A 27,810-nucleotide genomic window follows, 5' to 3' on the forward strand; every position below is an offset into this window, starting at 1 on the left:
GGCAAAAACTTGGCAGATGGAGTTTAATGTAGGAAAGTGTGAAGTCATGCACTCTGGTAGGAAGAATCAAAAGGCAAACTATTATTTAAATGGAGAGAGACTCCAAAAAAGTGCAGCACAGAGGGATCTGGGTGTTCTTGTGCATGAAACACAAAAAGTTAGTATGCAGGTGCAGCAAGTAATTAAGAAGGCAAATGGAATTTTGGCCTTTATTTCTAGGGGGTTGAAGTTTAAAATAGAGATGTCTTGTTACCACTGTACAGGGTGTTGGTGAGGCCACACCTGGAGTACTGTGTACAGTTTTGGTCCCTGTATTTAAGAAAGGATGTACTGGCATTGGAGGCAGTTCAAAAGAGATTCACTAGACTGATTCCTGGGATGAAGAAGTTGACTTATCAAGAACGGCTAAACAGGTTAGGCCTTTATTCATTAGAGTTTAGAAGAATGAGGGGTGATCTTATTGAAACGTATAAGATTCTGAGGGGCCTTGACAGGGTAGATGTTGAGAAGATGTTTCTACTAGTGGGGGAATCTCGAACTAGGGGACATAGTTGCAGAGTAAGGGGACACTCATTTAAAACTGAGATGCGAAGGAATTTCTTCTCTCAGAAGGTAGTGAATGTCTGGGATTCTCTACCCCAGGGAGTTGTGGAGGCTAGATCACTGAAAGTATTTAAAGAGGAGGTAGATAGATTTTTGAAATATTGGGGAGTTGAGGGCTATGAGGAGCTGGCACGAAAGAGGAGTTGAGGTCTGGGGCAGATGAGCCATGGTCTTATTGAATGGCAGGGCAGGCTTGAGGGGCCGAATGGCCTACTCCTGCTCCTGCTCCTATTTCTTATGTTCTTATGTTCTCCCCCTCACAAAGTAATGCAGACTATCCTCGATTAATCCCTGCCTCTCCAAGTGGAGATTAATCCTGTCCCTCAGAATTTTTTCCAATAGTTTCCTTACCACAGATTTTAGACTCACTGGCCTGTAATTAGCTGGTTTATCCCTACTACCCTTCTTGAGTAATGGTACCACATTCGCTGTCCTCTAGTCCTCTGGCACCTCTCCTGTGGCCAGAAAGGATTTGAAAATTTGTCAGATCCCCTGCAATCTCCTCCCTTGCCTCACATAGCAGCCTGGGATACATCTCATCTGTCCTGGGGATTTATCCACTTTTAAGCCCGCTAAAACCGCTAATACCTCCTCCCTTTCAATGCTAATTTGTTCAAATATATCACAATCCCCTCCCTGATCTCTACACCTACAAAGTCCTTCTCCATAATGTACACAGATGAAAAGTAATCATTTAAAACCTCACCTACGTCCTCTGGCTCCATAAACAGATTGCCACTTTGGTCCCTAATGGGCCCTACTCTTTCCCTGGTTATCCTCTTGCCTTTAATATACTTATAAAACACCTTGGAATTTTTCTTTATCTTGCCCGCCAGTGTTTTTTCATGCCCCCTGTTCGCTCTCCTAATTACTTTTTTAAGTACCTCCCTACACTTTATATACTCCTCTAGGGCCTCCGCTGTTTCCAGCTCTCTGAATCTGCCATAAGCCTCCTTTTTTTTCCCTTATCGAATCCTCTATATCCCTTGACATCCAGGTTCCCTGGACTTGTTGGTCCTAACCTTCACCTTTACTGGAGCATATTAGCTCTGAAGTCTCACTGTTTCCTTTTTGAATGACTCCCACTGGTTTGATGTAGACTTTCCTACAAGTAGCTGCTCCCAGTTCACTTTGGCCAAATCCTATTTTATCATATTGAAATTGGCCTTCCCTCAATTCAGTACCTTTATTTCCAGTCCATCTTTGTCCTTTTCCATAACTACCTTAAATCTTACAGAGTTATGGTCACTATCGCCACATTATAGGAAGGATGTGATTGCATTGGAGAGGGTGCAGAAGCGATTCACCAGGATGTTGCCTGGGATGGAACATTTAAGCTATGAAGAGAGGTTGGATAGGCTTGGCTTGTTTTCACTGGAGCAGAGAAGACTGAGGGGTGACCTGATCGAGGTGTACAAGATTATGAGGGGCATGGACAGGGTGGATAGGGAGCAGCTGTTCCCCTTAGTTGAAGGGTCAGTTACGAGGGATCACAAGTTTCAGGTGAGGGGCGGGAGGTTTAAGGGGGACTTGAGGAAGAACTTTTTTACCCAGAGGGTGGTGACGGTTTGGAATGCCCTGCCTGGGAGGGTGGTAGATGCAGGTTGCCTCACATCCTTTAAAAAGTACCTGGATGAGCACTTGGCACGTCAGAACATTCAAGGCTATGGGCCAAGTGCTGGCAAATGGGATTAGGTAGACAGGTCAGGTGTTTTTAATGCATCGGTGCAGACTCAATGGGCCGAAGGGCCTCTTCTGCACTGTATTATTCTGTGATTCTGTGATTCTGTGAAATGCTCCCCCACTGACACTTCTACCACTTGTCCGGCTTCATTCCCTAAGATTAGGTCCAGTATTGCCTCTTCTCTTGTAGGATTTTCTACATGCTGGCTCAAAAAGCTGTCCTGGATGCACTTTAAGAATTCTGCCCCCTTTAAGCCTTTTGCACTAAGACTATCCCAGTTAATATTGGGGAAGTTGAAATCTCCTACTATTATTACCCTATTAGTTTTACAACTTTCTGAGATTTGCCTACATATCTGCTCCTCTATCTCTCCCTGATTGTTTTGAGGCCTGTAGTACACTCCCAGCAAAGTGTTTGCCCCCTTTTTGTTTTTAATTTCTACCCATATGGCCTCATTTGAGGAACCTTCTAAGATATCATCCCTCCTTACTGCCGTAATTGACTCCTTGATCAATAGTATAATGCCACCTCCTCTTTTACACTCCGCCCACCACCGCCCCCCCCCCCCCCCGCCCCCCGTCACGTCTGAAGATTCTCTACCCTGGAATATTGAGCTGCCAGTCCTTCCCTTCCCTCAACCATGTCTCTGTGATAGCAATCATATCATATTCCCCTGTGTTAATGAACACCCTCAATTCATCTGCCTTACTTGTAAGACTCCTTGCATTAAAATAGATGCAATTCAGCCTTGCATTATTCGCTTGTGCCTTAACAGGTCTAAACTTGGTCTGCCTTCCAGACTGACTTAGTTTCTCTTCTATATTTGGCTGTGCATCACCCCCTACTGTACCTCCACTCTGTATCCCATCCCCCTGCCAAATTAGTTTAATCCCTCAACAGCACTAGCAAACCTCCCTGCAAGGATGTTGTTCACGTTCCGCTTCAGGTGCAACCCGTCTGATGTATACAGGTCTCACCTTCGCCAGAAACAGACCCAGTGATTCAGGAAACCAAAGCCCTCCTTCCTGCACCATCTCTTCAGCCACGCATTCATCTGCTCTATCCTCCTATTCCTATACTCACTAGCACATAGCACCGGGAGTAATCCAGAGATTCCAACCTTTGAGGTCCTGTTTTTATGTTCATAGTGGGCTCAGAATGGAGGAAGGTATATCGTGGGCTCAGACTGGAGGAAGGCATATAGTGGGATCAGACTGGATGAAGGTATATAGTGGGCTCAGACTGGAGGAAGGTATATTGTGGGATCAGACTGGATGAAGGTATATAGTGGGCTCAGACTGGAGGAAGGTATATAGAGGGCTCAGACTAGAGAAAGGTTCACAGTGGGCTCAGAATGGAGGAAGGTATATCGTGGGCTCAGACTGGAGAAAGTTATATAGTGGGATCAGACTGGATGAAGGTATATAGTGGGCTCAGACTGGAGGAAGGTATATAGTGGTCTCAGACTGGATGAAGGTATATAGTGGGCTCAGACTGGAGAAAGGTATATAGTGGGCTCAGACTGGTGGAAGGTATATAGTGGTCTCAGACTGGATGAAGGTATATAGTGGGCTCAGACTGGAGGAAGGTATATAGTGGGCTCAGACAGGAGGAAGGTATAGAGTGGGCTCAGACTGGAGAAAGGTATATAGTGGGCTCAGAATGGAGGAAGGTATATCGTGGACTCAGACTGGAGAAAGGTATATAGTGGGCAATCTGCTACCTAGCTCTTTTCCTCCTCGCCTGTGCAGCTGAGCCACCTGTGATGCCACAGACTTGGCTCTTCTGCATTCCCCTGAGAAGCTATCGCCCCCAACAGTATCCAAAGAGGAAAATCTGTTAGAGAGGGAGATGGACCCAGGGGACTCCTGTACTACCTGCCTAGTTCTTCTACTCTGCCTGGCGGTCACCCATTCCCTTTCTGCCTGAACAGTCTTTACCTGCGGTGTGACCACCTCCCTGTACGTGCTATTCACAATGATCTCAGCCTCGCGGATGCTCCACAGTGTCCCCAGCCACTGCTGTAGATCCGAAACGTGGATTTCGAATGGCTGCAGCTGGAGACACTTCCTGCACACGTGTTCGCCCTGGACACTGGAAGTGTCCCTGACTTCCCACATTGCACAGGAGGAGCACTCCATGCTGTCGAGTTGCTCTGCCATGACATACCCTGAATTTACTCCATTCAGTTACTCAAAAATTAGAGATTATTTACACTAGGGATCTTGATTCCCTAAAAAACACTACTTACTATATATAAAAACTGTAGACCTTACCTTTCTCTTTACTTTAGTTACTAATCCAGCTTACCTGTATACTCACCCCGGTGGCTCTCTGTTTTCCTGCTCGCTCTGTTGATTGTGACATCACTCTGAAGTCACTTTTTGATTTTCCCCCGGCTCTGCTCCCACTGAGTTTTCTCACTCTCTCTCTCTGGTCTGTGTAGAGGGAGTCTAGTTTCTATCTAACACATGCTATTCCTGACCAGGAGTACTTGATGGGACAGTCTAGAGAGAACTAAATTCAATATCTAGCTCATGGTATATTTGCTCTGGCAGCGCTCAATGGGTCAGTGTAGAGGGAGATTTACTGGGCAAACAATCCATTCTATTCTGAGACCTGGTGTGCTGTAAACAGTGACTATACAATTTGGAAGTATTCCTTTCTCCAAAACTGTGATTCCCTCATCCCACATTGAAAAGTAGAAAATTGATGAAAATAAAGTAGAAATGGTAAACATCCACTCATGCTCAGACTTCCTGCATTGTCAGAGAATTGGTGGAAACACCAGAGAAATGGCGGAAGATCTGGGGGAACCCATACAGAGAATCCAGGCACTATAGCATACATAAATGTTATCAATTAAGGAGATTTATAAACCCACCACAACAACAGGCAGCACATAGTCATCCCGGTCCCCATTACCTGGCGCATCATCACCTCGTCACCTGGTCCTAGGTATTGAGTACAAAAGCAGGGAAGTTATGCGGATCCTGTATAAAGCTCTGGTTAGGCCACATCTAGAGTATTGTGTCCAGTTCTGATTAACACACTTTAGGAAGAATGTGAGAGTCCTTGAGAGGTTGCAGAGGAGATTTACCAGAATGGTTCCAGAGATGAGGATTTTAGCTACAAGGTCAGGTTGGAGAAACTGGGGTTTTCCTCCTTCGAGCAAAGGAGATTGAGGGGAGAATGGATAGAGTTGTGCTAGATTATGAGAGGTTTAGATGAGGTAGACAAAGAAAAACTGTTCCCATTAGCTGATGCAACAAGGACTGGGGGCACAGATTTAAGGTTTTGGGCAAGAGATGCGGGGAGGATGTGAGGAAGAACACATTTTTTTTTAAACGCGGCGAATGGTAATGACCTGGATCTCGCTGCCTACCAGATTGGTGGAAGCGGAGATGATCACTGATTTCAAAAGGAAATTGAATGGATACTCGAAGGAAATAAACCTGGAGGGCTATAGGGATAGAGCAGTTAATGGGACTGACTGTATTGCTTTACATAAAGCCAGCATGATCTCAAAGGGCTGAATGGCCTCTTCCAGTGTCATAATGACTCACACTTCAAATTCTATCTGCAAAACTCCATCCTGTTGTTTCCTGTGCAATTGGTTCCTAAGTGAACAATGACTTCCTTCTGTTTAGAATTTTTTCCACCCCCTTCATGATGTAAAAACATAAATAGGAGCAGGAGTAAGGCCATTCTACCAAATCTCTCCTCATAGAACAATCTCCTCATCCTCATCCCAAGAATCAGCCTCGTGAACCTTCATTGTATTTCTTCTAAGGCAAGTATATACTTCCTTAGATAAGGAGACTAAAACTGTTGACAGCACTCCAGGTGTAGTCTCCCCAAGGCCCTATATAATTGCAGCAAGATTACTTTACTCTTATACTCTAATCACTTTGTGAAAAACAAAGAGCTAATATGCCATTTGCCTTCCTAGTTGCTTGCTGTACCTACATGTCAACTCTGTGATTCATGTCAAAGGAGGCCCTTGTCCCTGACCTTTTTAGAACAGGTTGTCAATCCCCCCAATTATAGAACTCCACACACTGGCTGGGATTTTATGAACCACACAGCGTTCCTGACAACGGGACAGGAAGTTGGTGTAACATCTGCTTCTGGCATTTTTCCCGTTTCACATGCAATTTTATATGTAAATTAACCGTGCGACGACAGACACGGGAGACATCTGGGATTATACAGCGGGGACGGCCTTTCATTGTTGGAACTTGCCGTCACTGGGCCAAGCACCATGATTGCCACGGCTATAAAGCATTCTGTGCTTGCAGTCTCAAGGACCAGCAGCCTTCCTGTCATGTAAGTCTTTCCATAGGAACCTGAAGTAAAGCTTGTAGTTAATTCAAAATGTTTTCTCCTCTCTCAATTTTTGTAATCCAGCAGCAACTTCACATCATTTATTTTTCTCTGCAGCGATAGCAAAGAAAATGTCAGCCAGCAGATAGCTTCCCGCCCCACGGTTCAGTGATGCCTCCCTGCAGGTTCTTCTCCAGGCCATCAGGGAAAAGTGGGAGATCCTCTTCCCTGCAGATGGAGTCCGAAGGCGGCCTGGATGGAGATAGCAGAGGAGGTGTTGAACCGTGGGGTGATGCAGTGAACCTGGGTGCAGTATCGCAAGCATATCAATTACTTTCTCAGATAGGCGAGGGAAGTGGTCTTGGTGAGGCTGTTCTATTGTTTTAAGGACAGAGGGCAGACAAGGCATGCAGTGGAATATGTGAACAGCCTTGGTGCCATACACTTACTGATTGGCATTGTTGATGTGTTTGCATATGTCATGCAAAAGCCAGTTCTGAATGAGTGATGTCGATGCACGTTTACAATGGTTGTGATTCATCTTTTGGCATGTCATTATTTCTTCATAGTCTCCTGCAGGGTAATTGCACCCACAACCAGCATGAGTGGGTAAAGATAGATGGAAGTGTCCCAGACATCAGAGTCCTGACACTGGCTGAAGAGGAGGCTGCAGAAATTGTGAGGGAGGAGGGAGGCAGGGGAGTAGCAGATGGCGAGGGAGGATCCTCAAGGCGTAAGGATGACATTTCATTTTCAGTCTTGCAGCCATATGTACACAGTAAAGGGAAGTGTGCGAACTCGTGCTCAGCTAATGCTTAACGTGCCTCTGTTTGCGTCTCCACAGCAGGTGCCCACACTTGAGTCGCAGACCATTGTGTGGCCCAAGAACCCTCCTCTGGGGAGGAAGAAGAAGCCAGTGCCTCAGAGGGTGCACCATCACCTGCCTCTTCTTACACCTCTGCCAGTGTAGATACATCCACATGGTTTGAGGGGGGTTTAAGGTTAGAATCTGGGTCACAGTCTGGTGGTCACAACACAGACATGTCCCAGCAGTTGAGGGATCATGTGCCAGCCGGATCCCCTGACAATTGGAGCACTGCTGGGAACCAGGCCCCTGCTCAGCCCAGCGCTCATGATGATCCTCTGTTTGTTGCTATGAGAAGTCTGCTGGATGTGCAGCAAAGCCATGTGGGAAATATGTTGGAGATGCTTGAGGTCAGGCATGGCTTTGTGCATGCCATGGAGGTGTTCATGCAGACCATGATGTCTGCCATGTCCCAGGCATATGGCTTCCTCAGTCAAGGGTTTGGTAAGCTCTGTGGCATGTCCGGTTGAGCACTCGAGCCATATGCGATCTGACCTGCACTCCATCATTGTAGCTGTGGGTTTCATGCAGCAGAGTCTAAGCAAGACGGGGGACAAGGAACCTGAATCTCCCTACAGGTGCTCCTTCCCCTCTTGGAGAAAGGCAGGTGCGTGCCAGTTTGCCATCCTCTCAGGACATCCCCAGGGTAAGCGGCATCTCGCCCTAACCCCTGACATTGACCCCCATACCTCCAGAAGGCAAGCACACAGGGGATACTCACCCACCAGTGTTCAGACCTCCAGTAGGATGGAGCTATCAAGGACACCCGTCACGATCATGGACAGCACCAGGCAGTGTGCTGAGCAGACTGCTTCCACCTCAGCTGCTTATGTTGGATTAGCACCTAAACGTAGTGGATAAAAACGTAAAAAGGAACAGTTTTGAGCATGAAGGTGGCACAGGTGCTGTAAATATTGTGTACATATTCCAGAAGTTTAAATACATCTTTATTTACTTTAATATTTGATGTACTGTCGTAAATCATTTGCTTGGTTTCAGATGGAAAGGAAAATGCTCATTGGAGGCCATATGGCAGGAACGCATTGATGCTTGCAAAGCATTTCAGAAAGTGTCCAGTCTCCATTTATCATTGCTATTTCAGCCTTCAATCTTTAATGATGGCTGATTGTCATTTGATGATTATTCACTTGGTTCACTAGCAACATGCCTTATATTTGTGGTTCTACAGTCACACCCTTACTTTCCTTGCATTGGTGTGTTTTCAGTTCCAATGTAGCCCAGAGAAGATTTCAGCTGCCGGTCACATCAAAGTGCAACAAAGTTGTAGCTTCCTTTGTGTGCTGGTTAATGCCTTGCTGCAACACAACTTTTCCAATAGAGATGCGGGTCTCTTTTAAATGATGTTGATAGCATACAGGCCATCAGCCACAACTCCACTGCAGGTTCATGTACTGTTGTCAGAAGAGCCCTCCTATTTGATTGCAACAATGAATAAGACCTCAGGGTAATGTGAACATATTTGGGGAATTTTTTTTCTCCTACCAATGTTCCTTGATGAAGTGGCTTATTATTGACAGAAATGTGCAAAAATGAGGTTCTCCTTGATATCCCTTGCATGTCTCTCCATGGCCCTCATATATATGATGGCATTGTTGTCCTCCTCCTCACCCTCTTCATAGTCATCCTCATCTGAGGAGGACTGGTGTTCCTCCTGTTCCTCCGCCTCCAGAACATTGCTGCATCTAATTGCAAGGTTGTGCAAGGCACAGTAGACAACAATTATTTGTAACACCCTCTGTGGTGCGTACTGAAGAGTACCTCCAGACCGGTCAAGGCAGCGGAAGTGCATTTTCAGCAAGCCAATGTCGTATTCGATGATAGCTCTGGTGGATGCATGAGCAGCATTGTACCTCTCTTCAGCAGCACATTGGGGATGTCACACTGGTGTCATCAATCATGCACAAAGAGGGAAATCCTTGTCACCTAGGATCCAGCCATCTACTTTGGCTGGTTCCTCAAAAACTGCTGGCAGCTGTGCGTTCCTCAAAATGTACGAATCGTGACAGCTCCCTGAGAAATGAGCACAAACCTGCATTATTCTTCTCCTGTGGTTACAAACCAGTTGTAAATTCAAAGAGTGAAGGCTTTGCGATTCACAAATGCATCAGGCTGCTCCCAGGGAGCTCTAATGGCACGAGTGCAGTTGATCACCCCAGCGGCTTTGCCAAAGGCTGCAGACCTTGCTGCCTGGCTGTCCTCGTCTACAGGTAAGTAGATAAAATCATTGGTACAACGGAATAGGGCATTGGTCACCTCTTGGATATATCAGACTGTGATACATCAGATATGCCACCCGTGGATCCTGGAAGTCCCCGCTAGCAACAAAGATTGAGTACAGCAGTAACATTGAGGGCAACTGGCATAGGATTCCCACCAAACCCAAGTGATTTCAGTTCCTGCTGCAGGATCCTACAAATTTCTGTGACCATTTCTTGTGACATCCTTAGTTGTGTTACCATTGAACCTCCCTCCATTACTGTACACAGTATCATAATCAATTCATTCATGCCATCTCTCCCCCCAGTTACCATTGACATGCCAACTCTGACACTTGATTCTTCTCAAATCGACCTCAATATTGTTGCAGAGTCCCGCTCCCCTCCATATGAAGCTGTTGAATACCCAACCATAAGTCTTGACCTTCCCCCCCTGCTGAATCCATTTGCCCCATTGACTGTGCCCATTCCCTCTAGCAGCCAGTACCCTGACTTTGCCCCACAGGTCCCCGACTTTGACAGCACTCACCCCTTCCTTTAGGCCCTTCCTGACCATCTGCTGACTGTAAAACACAAATCCAACTCACCAGCCCCGCAGCCGCCCACATCCAGCTTCAGCAGCAATAACAACCACTACACACCCTGGACACTCTACTCCTCCCTCCCCTGATCCTCTATGTACCCTATCACCCCACCCTGTTCTCCCCGAGTACCCTCCCCTGCTTCTTCATGCACCCGTTCACCCTACCCTGTCCACCCTGAGTACCCTCCCCTGTTCCTCCATGTACACACCCTCATGCCTTTGCTGCCATCCCTTGAGAAGAATCTCCCTTGTTGGTATTGAGCCTGGAGCCAAATATTCATTCCAATGCTGGCGTTCGTTTTGCTGATGAGTTCACAGAATTATTACAGCACAGAAGGAGGCCATTTGGCCCATTGCGGCTGCACCGGCTCTCCGAATGAGCAATTCACCTAATGCCATTCCCCCGCCTTCTCCCCATACCCCTGCACATTCTTCCATTTTAGATAACAGTCTAATTCCCTTTTGAACCTGCCTGCACCACACTCTCAGGCAGTGCATTCCAGATCGTAAGTTGCTGTGCGGAGGGGTGGGGTAGGTCATGTGGAGGGGAGGGGTGGGTCAGGCAGAGGAGGAGTTAGTCGAGTTTAAGAGAGTAATATACTGATCTCAACTGCACAAAGCTGACTGTTGCTCAGCACATTGAAACAAAAGTGAACCGGGTGGCACGGGACTAGCGCTCGCCGTTCACTTAATCTGGCAGGTAGGACTTAATTGTAACCAAGTATAGGATAATGGGTATTCATGGCATGTAAATGAATGCAAAGCTGCACTTGCACTTGCCACTTGTGGGGGAATCCCAGAATGCTACAAACACGCCGTCGGGAATCTGAAGAAACTCCTCCCGCTTAATTAAATCACCCCACAAGCCACCAAAGCCACTCTTGCAGGGCCCATAAAATTCTAGCCATTGTTTTTGCTTCTGTTTTCCCAGTGCCATGGCATTGTTCCTGATTACTCTTCCCTGTGCTTCGAGTCTTGTCCTCATCATAGGTGTTGAATACTGTGCAATTAATGACAAGCCCAGACTACAGAGTTTCCTGTACTGGTTCACCTGTCTTACCCTCCTGTGAATGGTCAATCATTTCCTTTCCTCTGCTTCATTATTTTTATCTGTGAGATGACAAGCTTGTGGAATGTGTCTTCCAGAAACCTTTCCTCCTCACGCATTGTGGAATGTAACCAGGTAGATTTTAAGCATTCCTCTGCTTAAGTTACAATCACACTTCATGATATGTACTGCTTATAGCCAGTCTGCAAAAACAGTAGCCCACAATATTCATGCAACACATTACTAGCTCCTGATACTTCCAATACTGTAATTTCTTTGCTATTCTAGACTTTAATATATGAAAATTAATTCTCACTTAACCTGCCTACCTTGCAGATTTTGGTCCAATCTGCCTCAGCACTGATATCATGTTCAGGCCAAACTTACTTCCTTACCTTCTCTCAGCCAAAATCTCACTATGAACATTTCACTTAGTCAACTTCTTGCAGCTCAAGAAGCCCATTGCTAGCACAAGCTTATTTTTTTTTACCTGTACGAATCTTTTTGTTGGCTCAAGCAGGAATTCAGTTTTCTTAGCCAGCTCTTGACAGAAACCTCAAAATCAAATAAATTTAATTTACTATGTAGTTTTATTGTAATTAAGTAAGTTAAGTGATCGGCACAATTCTCACACTGCCTTGGGTTTACCAGTACACTTACAGCAGTCACTGCCACCAACCCTTGAAATCACATCTGCTTCTGTACCTTCTCAGCAAAAACTGACTGTCAGCACTTCATTCCATCAGTAATATAGCCTCCACTCTGAAATTTACTTCCTACATATTTTCATTTTGCTCCCCACCTTCAAAAGTCGACTTAAATTTTACCTGTTTGTCCATGATGTTGATCACCTCTAATTTTTCACTCATTTCCTTCTTGGTGTCCACCACATCTCCTGTAAAGCATCATGTAACATTTTGTTATGTGAAAAGTGTGATAAGTATTGTTATTGGTACTACAGTAGAATTTGTCTTGATCCTGATTATTCCTAGAAGCACAATCTTAAGACACATCAGCTCTTGGTTACAGATGATTTTAGCTGACACATAACTCCACTGAATGTTAAAAAGGTAAAGAAGCAAAAATGACATAGATTTTGAATCTAAAGTACTTTTGACTTACCAATAGCTGTTTGAGGACAAGTTCTTACAATCTCCTTTCTGTCCAACTAGTAACTACATCTGAGGGCAAAGGTTTCTTTCAATTGTGTCAGTCAATCATGGTAATTTTGGTCATCTCCTGTGACCTCGGTGATTGCTGCAGGTTTACAAATTTTTTCCAATTTCCACCCTTCTCTCACTTCACATGGTCCATCTCCGACACTTCCGTTCCCTTCCTCGACTACTCTGTCTCCATTTCTGGTGCTAGGCTGTCCACTAATATTCATTATAAGCCCACCGACTCCCATGGCTACCTTGACTACATTTCCGCACACCATGTTTCCTGCAAGGGCTCCATCCCATTCTCCCAGTTTCTCCATCTCCGATGTATCTGTTCTGATGATGTAACCTTCCACAACAGCGCTTCCGACATGTCTTCCTTTTTCCACAACTGAGGATTCCCCCCCACTGTGGTTGACAGGGCCCTCAACCGTGCCCGGCCCATTTCCCGCACTTCTGCTCTCACCCCTTCCACTCCCTCCCAGAACCAGGACAGGGAAAGTCCACTTTCCACCCCACCAGCCTTCACATCCAAAGGATCATCCTCCACCATTTCCGCCACCTCCAGCGCAATGCCACCCCAAACACATCTTCCCTTCCCCTCCTCTGTCAGCATTCCAAAGTGATCGTTCCCTCCGCTTCACCCAGGTCCACTCCTCCATCACCCCCGACACCTCGTCCCCTTCCCACGGCACCTTCCCATGCAATCACAGGAGGTGTAATACCTGTCCTTTTACCTCCTCTCTCTTCATCAAACCCAAATAAGGCCCCAAACAGTCCTTCCAGGTGGAGCACTGATTTACTTGTATTTCCTTCAATTTAGTATACTGTATTCGCAGCTCACAATGTAGTCTCCTCTACATTGGGGAGACCAAATGCCGATTGGGTGTCCACTTTGCGGAACACCTCCACTCAGTCTGAAAGCATGATCCTCAGCTTCCAGTTGCTTGCCATTTCAACAGCACCCCCTGCTCTCACGCTCACATTTCTGTCCTTGGCCTGCTGCAGTGTTCCAGTGAACATCAACGCAGGCTCAAGGAACAGCACCTCATCTTTCGATTAGGCACGCTACAGCCTTGCGGATTCAACATTGAGTTCAACAATTTCAGAACATGACTGGCTTCTTTTTATTTTATTTTTTATTTCGTTTTAAAATAATTTAATTTTATTTTTTAATTATGTGCCTGTTTTTCATGTTGTGCTTTTGGACAGAGCTGCTCATTATTTTGCCATTAACACACTTTTTGGACTAATGCTTTGTCTTTCATCTACCATTAACACGCTCTTTGCCTTTGTCCCATGACATCTTTGTTATTTAAACTCTCCTGCCCTCTGCCCTATCACACACCTTCCCTTTTGTTCTCTTTCCCACTACACCCCCCTTCACTTGCTTAAAACCTAATACTTTTCTTACCTTTGCCATTCTGATGAAAGGTCACCGACCTGAAATGTTAATTCTGCTTCTCCCTCCACAGATGCTGCCTGACCTGCTGAGTATTTCCAGCACTTCCTGTTTTTATTTCACAAATTTCTTGTTATACTGCCTCAGTTATACCTTCTCTGGCAGTACACCCATGTCCACCTGAGAGGTAACAATTAAAACTGTAACTCTCTTCCTTGCTAGATTTGCACCTTTAGCCTAGGGTGTCTTTTATTTTGGAACCAACAAATCTTCTGTCTAAACATTCAGTACAATAGTCTGCCTTTAATCTCTTCTTGCTTCTCCTACCTTTGTTTATCATTTTTCTTTGCCCCAGGCAGTGCTGCACATTTATATTATGCTTATGTTCGATTCCGGGTACTGCCTGTGTGGAGTTTGCAAGTTCTCCCTGTGTCTGCGTGGGTTTTCTCCGGGTGCTCCGGTTTCCTCCCACAAGCCAAAAGACTTGCAGGTTGATAGGTAAATTGGCCATTATAAATTGTCACTAGTATAGGTAGGTGGTAGGGAAATATAGGGATAGGTGGGGATGTTTGGTAGGAATATGGGATTAGTGTAGGATTAGTATAAATGGGTGGTTGATGTTCAGCACAGACTCGGTGGGCCGAAGGGCCTGTTTCTGTGCTGTATCTCTAATCTAATCTTATACATTTTGTTAGCAATTCTGACTGGTGCAAGCATTTACATGGCAACAGCACATTAGTTTGCCAACAAAGAAACTCTTGGGGCAAGATTTTAACTCACTCAAAACTCATACACTTGCAGAGTTAAAAATTAGGCCCTTAATCAGTGGGCTGGATTTTCTTTTGACTTACCAGAGTGAATTTTATTCTGGCGATGGGGACCTTGGCGGCAGGCCAGAAGATGCAGGGAGACCCCATTTCGGCCCTCCATCAGATCCCAATTGCAATTTCATGGCTGGCAGGCAATTGACTGCCCACCGTCATGGACACAATCCTTTTAAGGGACAGGCTCCTGCCTCCAGAGCTGCTGGCCAATTGGAAAGTCAGTAGCGTCACTAGTAGCAATGGCCACTGCCAGCATTACAGGAGGCCATTCAGGCAGGTGATGAGGTGGGGTGCCGGTCTTCCAGAAGGGGGCATCAATCGCAGCTGGGGGGAAGGTGGGGTGCCCAGATTGCCTCCAAATCAGGAACCCCCCTCACAATCCTGTTAAGAGACCACCAGTCTTTAGCTGGCAGTGTCTCCTCTGGTAGTGGGCCCCTCTGACTTCTATTTAATTGAGCTGGAGGCAGGTAGAGGCCCTTAAGTGGCCATTAATTATCACTTAGATGCCTCAATTGGAAGGTGATGGGCACTCCACCCTCTGCCTTCCCATGCAATTTTATGGTCCCTCCCCAACTGCCTCCGTTCCCATCCCTAGGGGACCCATAAAATTCAGCCCACCATCTCAACTTTGCTTGTAAAACTACCACCACAATTCTCCTCCAGAAAAAATGCCAGGCCTCTTTAATTCCTGCCTGAATTGTGCTTTGCCCATTGAAAAAGAGTCAAGTGGATGTGGCCAAACATCCTGCTCCAATTTCCTTAACTTCTGTCCCAAACCCAATGAATATACCATTATATAAATGGTGGCAGGAGCAGTCGTATCCCTGAGGTTGATACCACATTGTGGAAGCCATTTTGTTTGCTGCAATTAAAGGGTGTTCTTACTTTGTCTGCACAGTAATTTTTAGCTGTTTGGTGCTCTGGAGGTTCTGACAGATTTTTACTGCTCTACATAGTTAGTAAATATAGTTCTGGATTGGGAACATGATTTTGTAATGAGAATTTTTCTATTTCTATGTTTTAAAATAAGAGGATGAGGATATAGAATAGATTAGATTAGAAAGAAAGAGGTTTTATAGAAGTTTTCGCTACATGCTGTCACTAGGGGTACCAACCAAGAGGAGGTTACTTAAATTTCTCTGTGTACCATTGTTATTTTGCAGAAAGCTAGTTGAAGGATGATACTGGAGCCAAACTACTCAGTCTTAAATTTATTTACACAGTGAAGCAGTACAAGCATATACCTCCTAACTTAACCAGTTTTAGTCAGTGTCTCTTTATATATGCTCAAGGAACATAGGAATCTAGGGGCCGGAGTAAGCCATTCAGACTGTCGAGCCTGCTCCACTATTCAATTAGATCATGGCTGATCATCTATCTCAATGCTACTTTCCCATACTATCCCCATATCCCTTGATGTCATTAGTATCCAGATATCTATCAATTTCTGCCTTGAACATGCTCAACGATTAAGCTACCACAGCCCCTCTGAGATAGAGAATTCCAAAGATTCACCACCCTCTGAGTGAAGAAATTTCTCCTCATCTCAGTCTTAAATGGCCTACCCTTATTCTGAGACTATGTCCCTGGTTCAAGACTCCCCAGCCAGGGGAAACATCCTATCTACATCCACCTGGTGATAATCTATAAGAATTTTGAATGTTTCAATGAGATCACCTCTCATTCTTCGAAACTCTAGAGAATACAGGCCCAGTCTCCTCTATCTCTCCTCCTAAGCCAATCCCGCCATCCCAGTCTGGTGAACCTCCTTTGCACTGCCTCTATGGCAAGTATATCCTTCCTTAGATGAGGAGACCGAAACTGCACACAATACTCCAGGTGCAGTCTCACCAAGGCTCTATACAATTGCAGCAAGAATTCTTTACTCTTGTACTCAAAACCCCTTGCGATGAAGGTCAACATACCATTTGCCTTCCTAATTGCTTGCTTTACCTGCATGCTAGCTTTTAGTGACTCATGAACAAGAACAGCCAGGTCCCTTTGCACATCAACACTTCCCATCCTCTGATCATTTAAGAAATATTCTGTCTTTCTGTTTTTTCTACCAAAGTGGATAACTTCACATTTATTCCATCTGCCATGCTCTTGCCCATTCACTAAACCTGTCTCGGTCCCCTTGAAGACTCCTTACATCCTCCTCACACCTAACATTCCTACCTAGTTTAGCGTCATCAACAAATTTGGAAATATTACATTTGATCCCCACATCCAAATCATTTATACAGACTGTGAACAGCTGTGGCCCTAGCACTGATTCTTGCAGAACCCCACTAGAAACAGCCTGCCATCTGGGAAATGACCCTTTTATTCCTACTCTCTGTCTTCTTTCTGTTAACCAATTCTCAATCCATTGCAGTATATTACCCACAATCCCATGTGCTCTAATTTTGTTTACTACCTCCTGTGTGGGACCTTATCAAAAGCCTTCTGAAAATCCAAATACACCACATCCACTGGTTCTCCTTTCTCTATGCTACAAGAAACATCCTCAAAAAACCCCAACAGGTTTGTCAAACATGATTTCCCTTTCAGAAATCTATGTTGACTATGCCCATCATATCATTATTTTCTAAGTGTCTGGTTATCACATCCTTTATTATAGATTCTAACATTTTCCCTACTACTGATGTCAAACTAACAGGTCTGTAGTTCCCCGTTTTCTCTCTCCCTCCTTTCTTAAATAGTGGAGTTACATTTGCTACTTCCCAGTCTGCAGGAACCTTTCCAGAATCTATAGAATTTTTAAAGATTGCCACCAATGCATCTACTATCTCTAGAGCAACCCCGGGATGCAGCTCGTCTGGTCCATGGGATTTATCAGCCTTCAATCCAGTTAATTTTGCGAGTACTACCTCTTTATTAATACTAATTTATTTCAGTTCCTTATTTTCACATGTCCCTTGGTTCCCAAGTGTTCCTGGGAGATTTTTTGTGTCTTCCTCCATGCAGGTAGACACAAAGTAATTGTTTAGTTTCTTCGCCATTTCCCTATTCTCCATTATAGGTGTGTTTCATTGTAGTACTTAACTCCAACACATCAAAACTAGAATCTGGTCTAGACTGTGCACAACCAGTTCCAATGACCAATCAAGCTTTGCATTTGCTCTGTCCCTTCTTAAGATGTAACATCATCTTTCTGTGTTGACCTTGTATGATTAACCGGGATGGGAGTAACACTCTCTAAAAAGAATTGTTGATTTAAAAAGTTATTCCAGCCCTACTCTGCTTAATATCCAAACCAATATATTTAAAATGCCCAAGAAGCCTGACTCTGCAATTCTATTCTAATCTTAATAACACATTTCTCAAATGCTACAGTATGACCCCATAAGAATCAACATGCATCATGAAGATGCCTGAAAGTTTTCTTTTATGATACCAATAAAACATTGCAGGATCTACTTTTAGTCGAACGCAGCCTATTTTCAGCAAACAGATCTCACTGAAAGATACCACACCCTGGAAGCATCATTCAGGTCATAGACACATTTGTTCAGTTTGCATAGTTTCCTTCTGCATCTGCTGCCTCTTTAGGCAGTTTCAGGAATCCATCTGTCTGAAAAGTATTGCACTGCAGAAACATGGCTATTATGTTGATTAAAAACACTCCCATGAATATATGGCTAAAAGAGCTAAAAAGATCTTTGAGACTACTTTTCCATCTGTGGGAGAGTCCACTCTAATATCTGTATCACCCAGTTGCTCTTCAAAACCTTTAGCAACTAGCCTTGCTTTAGCCATAAGTCCCATCTGGAAGGGCTTTTTAATAGAAATCCATCTATGTGCCAAGGCTGATTTTGCCCCTTATCTGGTACCTCAGAATAAACACCAAACTCTCTCCAGCTATCTAACTCCTTCTGTTTTGTCTCTCATTAGTTTATTCTCAAGTTTATTGGCAGCTACTAAAACCTTACTGTCATGGGGACTTCTGCTTCTAGTTCTATTGCGAGACTGTTCTGTAGCTCCCACTTCATTGCGTAATTTATTCAAACTACGGCCTCTATTTGCACTTTGATGTCTTTTGAGACTACTACTATATCTCCCTCTTGCATTATCGGATGCTTCTTCTCCAATACATGATCGTTTTCTGATACGAGTCATTTCCAGACCCCCTATTAGAACTTGCATTGCACTTTCTTACTCGCCACTCTTTCACCCATTCTGCCAGTCCATGGACCTCACTTTTTGGCCATCATCCTGAACATTGAACCAATTTAAAACAGGATGACTGCTAGCAGCTTAAGACGATCACCTAGTTTGCTACACTGTTACCTACATTGCAAAGGATTGAGAGGAGGGAGATGAAATGTCTGCATTTCCCAGCAAGAACCAAAATTCAAAAAGTACTTGTTCTTTTCAGCAAGCAGAGAAATACTGCTAACTGCTATGTTTGAATCACTGAGTGACTGTCATGAGACAAGCCCCTCCCCATCTGTGGTTTTAAGCTGGTGTTTTCTCTGCACCAAAGGAGAAGCAACTGGCATGTGCAGACCCTATGTGGTGGTCCCTCTCTCTCTCCATACCAGCTTGAAACCTTTCAAAACCTGCTTGTTGACTGACTACCTTTGCATTTTCTCACTACAATTAGAAACCCCGTTGGAGGAAATCATCCACATCGCTATCTCCAAGAGACTCACCAAACTAAAAGCCTCAGGACCACTGAATTCAGCTAGAAGCCAGCCGCATCATGAAACTCCACAGACTGTATACCTTTTTTATGATCTCTAACTCAACCAATCTACCTTTCCCCACTCTGTAAGCTATTTATGTGTGTGTAAACCTCTAGTGCGTGTGTGTGAGTGAAAGTTGGCGCATTGTTTATTATTTTATTTGCTTGGTATGATAAAGTTAATCTCCTTCTTTGTTAACTCAAGATAATCTGTCCGATTGGTTCTTGTAATGATCATAGCAAGTACATAATCAAATGCTGACTGAATTGGCCAGTACATCCACTTTAAGAAAGAACTAAACCTGCTGTATTCAAACAAGGAGGGGGAAAAGAGGAAAGCCCATCAACCCCTCCTTACTTGACAGAAATTTGGGGGCTCTCGTCTGGGATCAAACCCAAAGACAAACAGGAAATGGGAAGCGGGAAACCAAATTGATCCCTAGCAATAATTTTAAAACTTCAATATAGGTTTTCTTGTGGTTTTCAGTGCTAGAGTACTAAAATATCCACATTCGAGGTCAGTACCTTCCCAGTAGAGAGTGAAGTAGCTTGGGCCAGGTTAATTCATCATCTGACACCCCAAAGTCTGTCCACCATCTACAAAGCACAAGTAGGAGTGTGATGGAATACTTTCCACTTGCCTGGATGGGTGCAACATTGAAGAAGCTCGACACCATTCAGGAAAAGGCAGCCCACTTAATTGGCACCCCATCCACCACCTTCAACATTCACTCCCTCCACCACCAATGCACAGTGGCAGGAGTGTGTGCCACCTACAAGATGCACTACAGCAACTCACCAAGGCTCCTTCAACAGCACCTTCCAAACCTGTGACCTCTACCACCTAGAAGGACAAAGGCAGCAGATGCATGGGAACACCACCACCTGTAAGTTCCCCTCGAAGCAACACGCTATCCTGACTTGGAACTATATCGCCATTCCCTCACTGTCGCTGGGTCAAAATCCTGGAACTCCCTAACAACACTGTCGGTGTGCCTACACCCCAAGGACTGCAGCGGTTCAAGAAGGTAGCTCACCACCAGCTTCTCAAGGGCAATTAGGGATGGGCAAAGAAACTGCCCCTAATACACTCTATGAAGTCATCCTCTAGGCTACTTTTGCCAATTTGATTAGTCCAATCTGTATGAAGATTAAAATTGCCAACAATTATTGCAAGTCCCCATTGTTTCTTGATTTATATTCTGTCCTACAGTCTGGCTACTATAAACTACTCTCACCAGTGACTTCTTTCCTTTGCTGTTTCTTATTTCCACCCAAACTGATTCTACATCTTGATCTTCTGAGCCAAGATCATTTCTCAATACTTCACTGATCTTATCTTTTATTAACAGAGCTACCCCACCTCCTTTTCCTTTCTTCCTCTCCTTCCGAAATGTCAAATACCCTTGAATATTTAGTTCCCATCCTTAGTCACCTTGCAACCACGTCTCTGTAATGGCTATTGTATCATACTCATTTATTTCTATTTGCACTATCAATTCATCCATCTTGTTATGACTGCTGTGTGCATTCAGATAAAGAGCCTTTAATTCTGTCTTTTTACCATTTTCCCCTACTCTGATCTTATTTGCTGGTGCACTCTTATGTTTGTATTCTCTGTCCCTTCCTGTCACACTTTGGTTATCATTACCCATATCGCTACCCTGCATTATTGCCTTGTCCTTTCTCACTAACTTTCTAAATTTCCCGTCACCTGAACCCTCTCCTCCATTATTTAGTTTAAAGCCCTCTCTACAGACCTAGTTATATGATTTGCCAGGCTACTGGTCTCAGCATGGTTCAGATGAAGGCCGTACCAATGGTACAGCTCCCACTTTCCACAGTACTGGTGCTAGTGCCCCATGAACTGAAACTTATTTCTCCCACACCAATCTTTGAGCCACGCATTCAATTCTCTGATCTTATTTACCCTATGCCAATTTGCTCATGGCTCAGGTAGTCATCCAGAGATTATTACCTTTGTGATTCTGCCTTTTAATTTAGCCCCTAACTGCTCATACTCCCTCAGCAGAACCTCCTAGTCCTACCTATGTCATTGGTACCCATATGGACCCCGACACCTGGATCCTTCCCCTCCCACTCTGAGTTCCTCTCCAGCCTCAAGGAGATGTCCTTAACCCTGGCACAGGGCAGGCAACCAGCCTTCGGGACACACGTTCTCGACTGCTGTATCTATCCCCCTAACTATACTGTCCTCTACTACTACCACATTACTTTTTACTCCCCCCCACTTGAATGGTCCCCTGCTTCACGGTGCTGTGGTCAGTTTGCTCATCCTCCCTGCAGTCCCTGCTCTTGTCCACATAAGCTGCAAGAACCTCAAACCTGTTGGAGAAGTGCAAGGGCTGAGGCTCCTTTATTGCTACCTTCTGGATCCTCATACCTGCCTCATAGTCACACCCTCCTGTCCCTGAGAACAGACCAAATCTGAACTACCTAGACTAAGGGGTGTGGCTGTTTCCTTGAACAAAGTGTCCAGTTAACTTTCCCCCTCCCTGAAGCATCACAGTGTCCGAATCTCAGACTGCAGCTCATCAACACTGAGACCAAGTTCCTCAAGCTGCAGACACTTACTGCAGATGTGGTTACAGTGGATCACACTGGTGTCCACCAGCTCCCACATGCTACAGCTGTAACACATCACCTGCCCTACCATCTCTATTGTGTTTTATTTAACTAATTCGGTTTCACGTTTATAAATATCACTGATAATTTGTAGTTATATAAAGTAGTTTAACTATTTAAGCTACAAATTTAATACTGCTCCAGTTTAGAAGGGAAAAAAGACCTTAAAACTCACCAGCTAATTACCTAACTGCTCCCTAATTAATGTCAACGGACTCACCCACTGATTCTCCAAAGCCTTTCCACCACCAACAAGGCACAAGTCAGGAGTGTGATGGAATACTCTCCTCTTGCCTGAATAGGTGCATCTCCAATAACACTCAAGAAACTTGAAATCATTCAAGGCAAAGCAGCCCACTTGATTGGCCCATCCACCACAGTAAATATTCACTGTCTCTACCACTGGCATAAAGTAACAGCAGTGCGTAGCATCTACAAAGAGGTACTACAGCAACTCGTGAAGGTTTCTTTGACAGCACTTCCCAAACCCGTGAGAGAACAGATAAAAGGACTGTTTCAGTAGAAAGAACACGCAAAATACTCTGTACTTTTCATAAAACATCAAAAAGAAAGCAATGACTTTCTTTTATACAACGCCTTTCACATAGGAACACCACCACCTCCAAGTTAGACACCATCCTGACTTGAAAATATATTGCCGTTCCTTCATTGTCACTGGGTCAAAATCCTGGAGCTCCCTACTAATAGCACTCTGGGAGTACCTTCATCGCATAGACTACAGCAGTTCAAGAAATTGGATCGCCACCTGAGAAAAATAGACTTGCAGGGCTTAGGGATTGAGCCGGGGAGTGGGACTGACTGAATTGCTCCGTGGAGAGCCGGCATGGACTTGATGGCCCAAATGGCCTCCTTCTGTGCCATAAATGACTCTATAAGGCACCTTCTCAATGGCAATTAGGCATGTGTAATAAATACTGGCCTTGTCAGCGCCACTTACATCCTGTGAATGAATACATTTAAAAACTTGTTCTCCCAGTTGAGGAATGGTCGATCAGAAAGGTGACAATGCAAATTGAAAATGGAGGCAATAACTTCTTCGGGTTTATGTGGCTCAGACAATATCATAAATCATCAAAGTTCTACTTAAGCGCTTTGTAGCCATTAGAATGCATAGATTTTGTGCTATCACCATGGGAGTGGATTGTGAGGCGATTTGGGGGGGTGGGTGGTGGGTGTCATAGAATCGGAAGAGAAGGCAGGGATGGAGTGCCCATCACCTTTCCAACACCATGCAATCATCCCAGTGGTGGGGAAAGTTTGGGTACAGCCTTCTCATCCAGAGGCCAAATGAGGTCCTTAAGTGGCTAATTAAGGGCTACTTAAGGGTCTCTTCCCACCCCAGCTGTGGGGCCCTCTGCCACATGGGGAGGCTGCCAAGTAATAGCTGGGCACCTCCTGTGGGTTCGGGGTGTGCCACCCTGATCAGACACCCTGTGGCCTAGGAAGGACCCCCCAGGCAGTCAGCCACCCTTGCAGAAACAACACCTCTGCCCTCACCAATGACCCACCTCCCACCACCACTTGCTGGGCCTGCCTGAATGGCTCCGGTGAGCCCGGTCCCCACTCACCTGGGTTCCATGATGACAGCCATGATGCTGCTCTGGGCCGGGTGCAGTCCCAGCTGTGGTCAACACTCCTGTTGGCGCTTCCGGGACTGAAGAGCTGCCAGCCCTCCGATTCACCGTCAGCTCTTGGAGGCATGATCTCTGCCATTAAAGAGATGGGAGCCCTGATGCCAGGCAGTTAATTGGGCACAGAATTGGATCAGGGTTCTCAGAAACGGTCAAGGCGGGGTTGCGCCTTTGGGGCTATCGCCACCCACATTAAATCAGACCGTCCACAAATGCTCCCTGGCCTGTAAATATTGCCAGCATTTTCTGTTTTTATATTAAATATTTAATGTGTTTGCATGACGTATCTCCATGATTTTAACAAAGTGACTCCTGACACAGCAGCCCAGCGCCGATGTCATCAAAGTGCTCCCAGCTTCGCACATGCGCAGAATGGACCCTTGCTGTCAGTATGGTGCTGCACGTGCGCAATCTATGTCAGCATCCGGCTTGCCAGGACTAATTTGCGCATGCGCACAAAAACGTCATCACGTACTGCAATGTCTGCCCGCCGCTCGCTCTCTGCCTCGCCACTTCTGCCCCCTCGGCTACTTACTCCCCGCTTCATCCCCTCCACCTACCTGTGGGCCACACACTCTCTGCCTTGCTACTTCTCCTCCCTCTGCCACTTGCTCCCCACTTCACCCCCCTGCACCTACCTGTGGGCCACTCGCTCTCGGCCTCGCCGATTCCTCCTCTCTGCTCTGCCTCTGCTTCCCCGCTCTCCCACTTCTGCTCCCTGTTCCCTCCCGTCATCACTGCCTTTCTTCCCCACCTGGGGGAAGCGGGGGTGGGGAGAGAGAGAGAGAGTGAGTGACAAGGTAGGCAGGATACTGCGTGGGACGGAGTGGAGAGCAGAAGCAGGAGGTAGCAGGGAACAGAGGCAGAGCAAAGCGGATGAAACAACGAGGCGGGAAGCAAATGGCCCACAGTGGGTGGGGGTACGTGATAAAGTGGGGCACAAGTGGCTGAGGGGGTAGAAGTGGCAAGGCATGGAGCAAGCGGCGATCAGACAGGCACAGGAGGCAGCGGCGAAAAGAAGTGTGATGGCAGGAGGGAGCAGAGTACTGTTGGGGGTGGGATGGAGGCAGCGATCACAGCCATTGTGGGCATTTGGGTTTCATTTGTTTTTGTGATAAATTGAGCAGTGCCATCTTTATTACTGGCAGCTGCCAAAAATGTTGCAGATAGTGACGTTTCAGTGCATGAGGCTGCATTTGCGCATGTGCAAGTACTGCATCACCTGGTGGTTGCATGGTCAGCAAACGCAGCCTTATTTTAACAGGGGCATTACGAGTTTATTTAAATGGTTTAACAGCTTTATTAACTAACAGAACATATTAAGCATGTTTGCTGATATCACCAAAAGTAATTTTTTAAATCTTTATTTTCTTGTGTAATTGTAACTATTGGAATCTGAACTATGATTTGAAGCACATGGATGGAGTTAGAAGATAATACACCCTCTGGATAAGCATAGTCCCTAAGAAAAAAAACACAGACAACAATCTATTGATAACAGACCTACATACATGAACTAATATCGATGCAATAATCTAGAATTTGTGTTTAACAACTAACTCTTGGCTGCAGGGCAGAATTTCAAAATTTGCAGCTGACAGGAAACTTGGAAGTGTAGCAAAAATTGAGGAAGATAGTAATGGACCACAAGAGAACACCCACCAGCTGTTGGAATGGACAGACACATGGCAGATGAAATTCAGCACAGAAAAGTGTGAAGTGACGCATTTCGGCAGGAAGAACGAGCAGAGACAATACAAGCCAAATAGTACAAATTTAAAGAGAGTGTAAGTACGGAGACTGGGAAGGTGAGGATGCGAGAGGGAAAAATGGGATTAATGTAGGATTAGTATAAAATGGGTGGTTGATGGTCGGTGTGGACTCGGTGGGCCGGAGGGCCTGTTTCGGTGCTGTATCTCACTATGACTCTATATGTTTGAAAGTGCCAGGACATGTTAACAATGCAGTTAATAAAGCAACTGGGATCCTGGACTCTATGACCGGTAGCATACAGTACAAAAGCCACAATGCTATACTAAACCTATGTAAGACACTAGTTTGGTCCCAGCTGGAGTATTCTGTCCAATTCTGAACACCATAGTTTAGGAAGGAATGTATGCTTTGTAGAAAGTACACAAGAAATTACTAGAATGGTTCCAGGACTGAGGGATTACAGTTATGTGGACAGAGTGGGGAAGCATGTGTTGTTCTCCTTAGAGCAGAGAAAGCTAACAGACGATTTGATAACTGAAGATATAGTCATGGTTTAGATAAATAAAGAGAAGCTGTTACCAATGGCTGAAGGTCAATAATCAGATTTGAGAAGATTGGCAAAAGAACCAAAGACAACATGAGGAAAAACATTTTTATGCAACGAGTGGTTAGGATTATAAGGTGGTGGAAACAAATTCAATAGTAGCTTTCAAAAGCAAATTGAATAAATACTTGAAGGAGAAATAATTGCAGGGATATAGGGAAAGAGCTGGGGAATGGGACTGGATTGCTCTCTGTAAGAGTCAGTGCAGTCTTGATGAGCCAAGTGGCCTCCTTCTGTGCTATACTACCCTATAAATCTATTATTCTAAATAGCAAGCTTTATTATTCTATATGGAATATCCGCCCTAGCATAACATTTAACAAAATAAACTATGTTAAACATACAGGGGATTATTTTGGCCAAAGAATGAAAACAGTTGCTAAATGGGTGCAATGCTCATAAGACTAGCCAGTTTGAAAGTCCGGACTTAACATACAATTTTTGTTCTAATGCTGAATACGATAATTTGAACTTGCCTGGAAATACTAAGGCACAATTTCTGTGCAGTAAAACATATGTGGGCTCGTGTCACCCACTTTCCGTGAAGGTGTGGAGTGGGCTGGCTGGCACACAGCAGCACATTGCAAGATGTCGCAGGGTCCAAGGGAGAGAGCACACAGGTTCTTGGATGCTGCACTTGAGGTCCCGGTGGAGAAGGTCCAAAGGAGAAGGGATGTTCTGTACCTGATGCGGGGAGAAGGCCATCACTTTGCCCTCCTGTTCCTTTCCCCTGCAGCAGCTGGTGCTGCTCTGCCTGGCCTCATGTCCTCCTCCCATTCCTTGTCCAGACAAACAAAGGGAAACCCCTATCAAGATGCTCATGACCAAGCAATCCCTTTCTTCTGGTGACTCCTATAAAGTTTTCAATACAATGGAGTAGCTCAGCACTAAATCCTTTTTGGTGCAATCCTCAAAGAATGCCGTTTGAGTGTTGGTGAACTTTTGACAAAGTGTTCCGAAAAGTGTTCTGGAGGTCATCTTCATAATCCCAGTGGCAATGACTATGAAACGGTGACTAACCCTTTAAGGGTGAGTATCCCTTTAAGTAACACTTGAAATCGATATCACCATATGTTTACTCCCAAACAGCTGGTCGCTGTTAGGAGCAGGTGTTAGTTGAAGTGTTAGCCATCAAATGTGTGTAGCGTCTTTAATAAATGCTCACGGGCATTTTAAGTGGCAATCAACAGTTTAACAAGCCTCTCGGTGGCTATTCCTAGTGCTTGCTTAAACTCTTTTACCAAGATGGTGCCTTGAGCTAAATGTGAGCTAAACTATGGTTTCAGCTTAAGACCCCCACCTTGGCCACCTCTTTTGTACCGGAAGTATTCAGTGAAAATCAGCCCTATTGTAATTTACTGTTCCAAAAATATCTTATTTAACTACCTGGCAGGAAAAATTATCAGATTATCTGATGAATGTATAATGAAAGCAGAAAAGGTACAAAGTGAACCAGTAAAACATTCTTTTTAATGTGCTGTTAATTACACAGAAGTAGATTAAATACTGTACAATATATCAAGAAGTAGCATTCCAGAATTGGCATACATTGGACACATACTTTTTATATTAAACAGACTAGGAAAATAAAATAGACCATCGCATAAAAACAATACAATCCTTTTAAGCAGGAATTGAAAAGGTAATGCCCAACCTAGATGGTTCTGTTTTTCATCATTACTCTTCATGGTTCATAGAAAAACATCCTGTTTTGCATTAATATTTTTCATGAATGTGTACTGCCTGGTAGAGGTGAGAGAAGACAATGCTGGA

Source organism: Heterodontus francisci, chromosome 30, assembly GCF_036365525.1.
Source record: "Heterodontus francisci isolate sHetFra1 chromosome 30, sHetFra1.hap1, whole genome shotgun sequence".
In the NCBI taxonomy this organism is placed as follows: Eukaryota; Metazoa; Chordata; class Chondrichthyes; order Heterodontiformes; family Heterodontidae; genus Heterodontus; species Heterodontus francisci.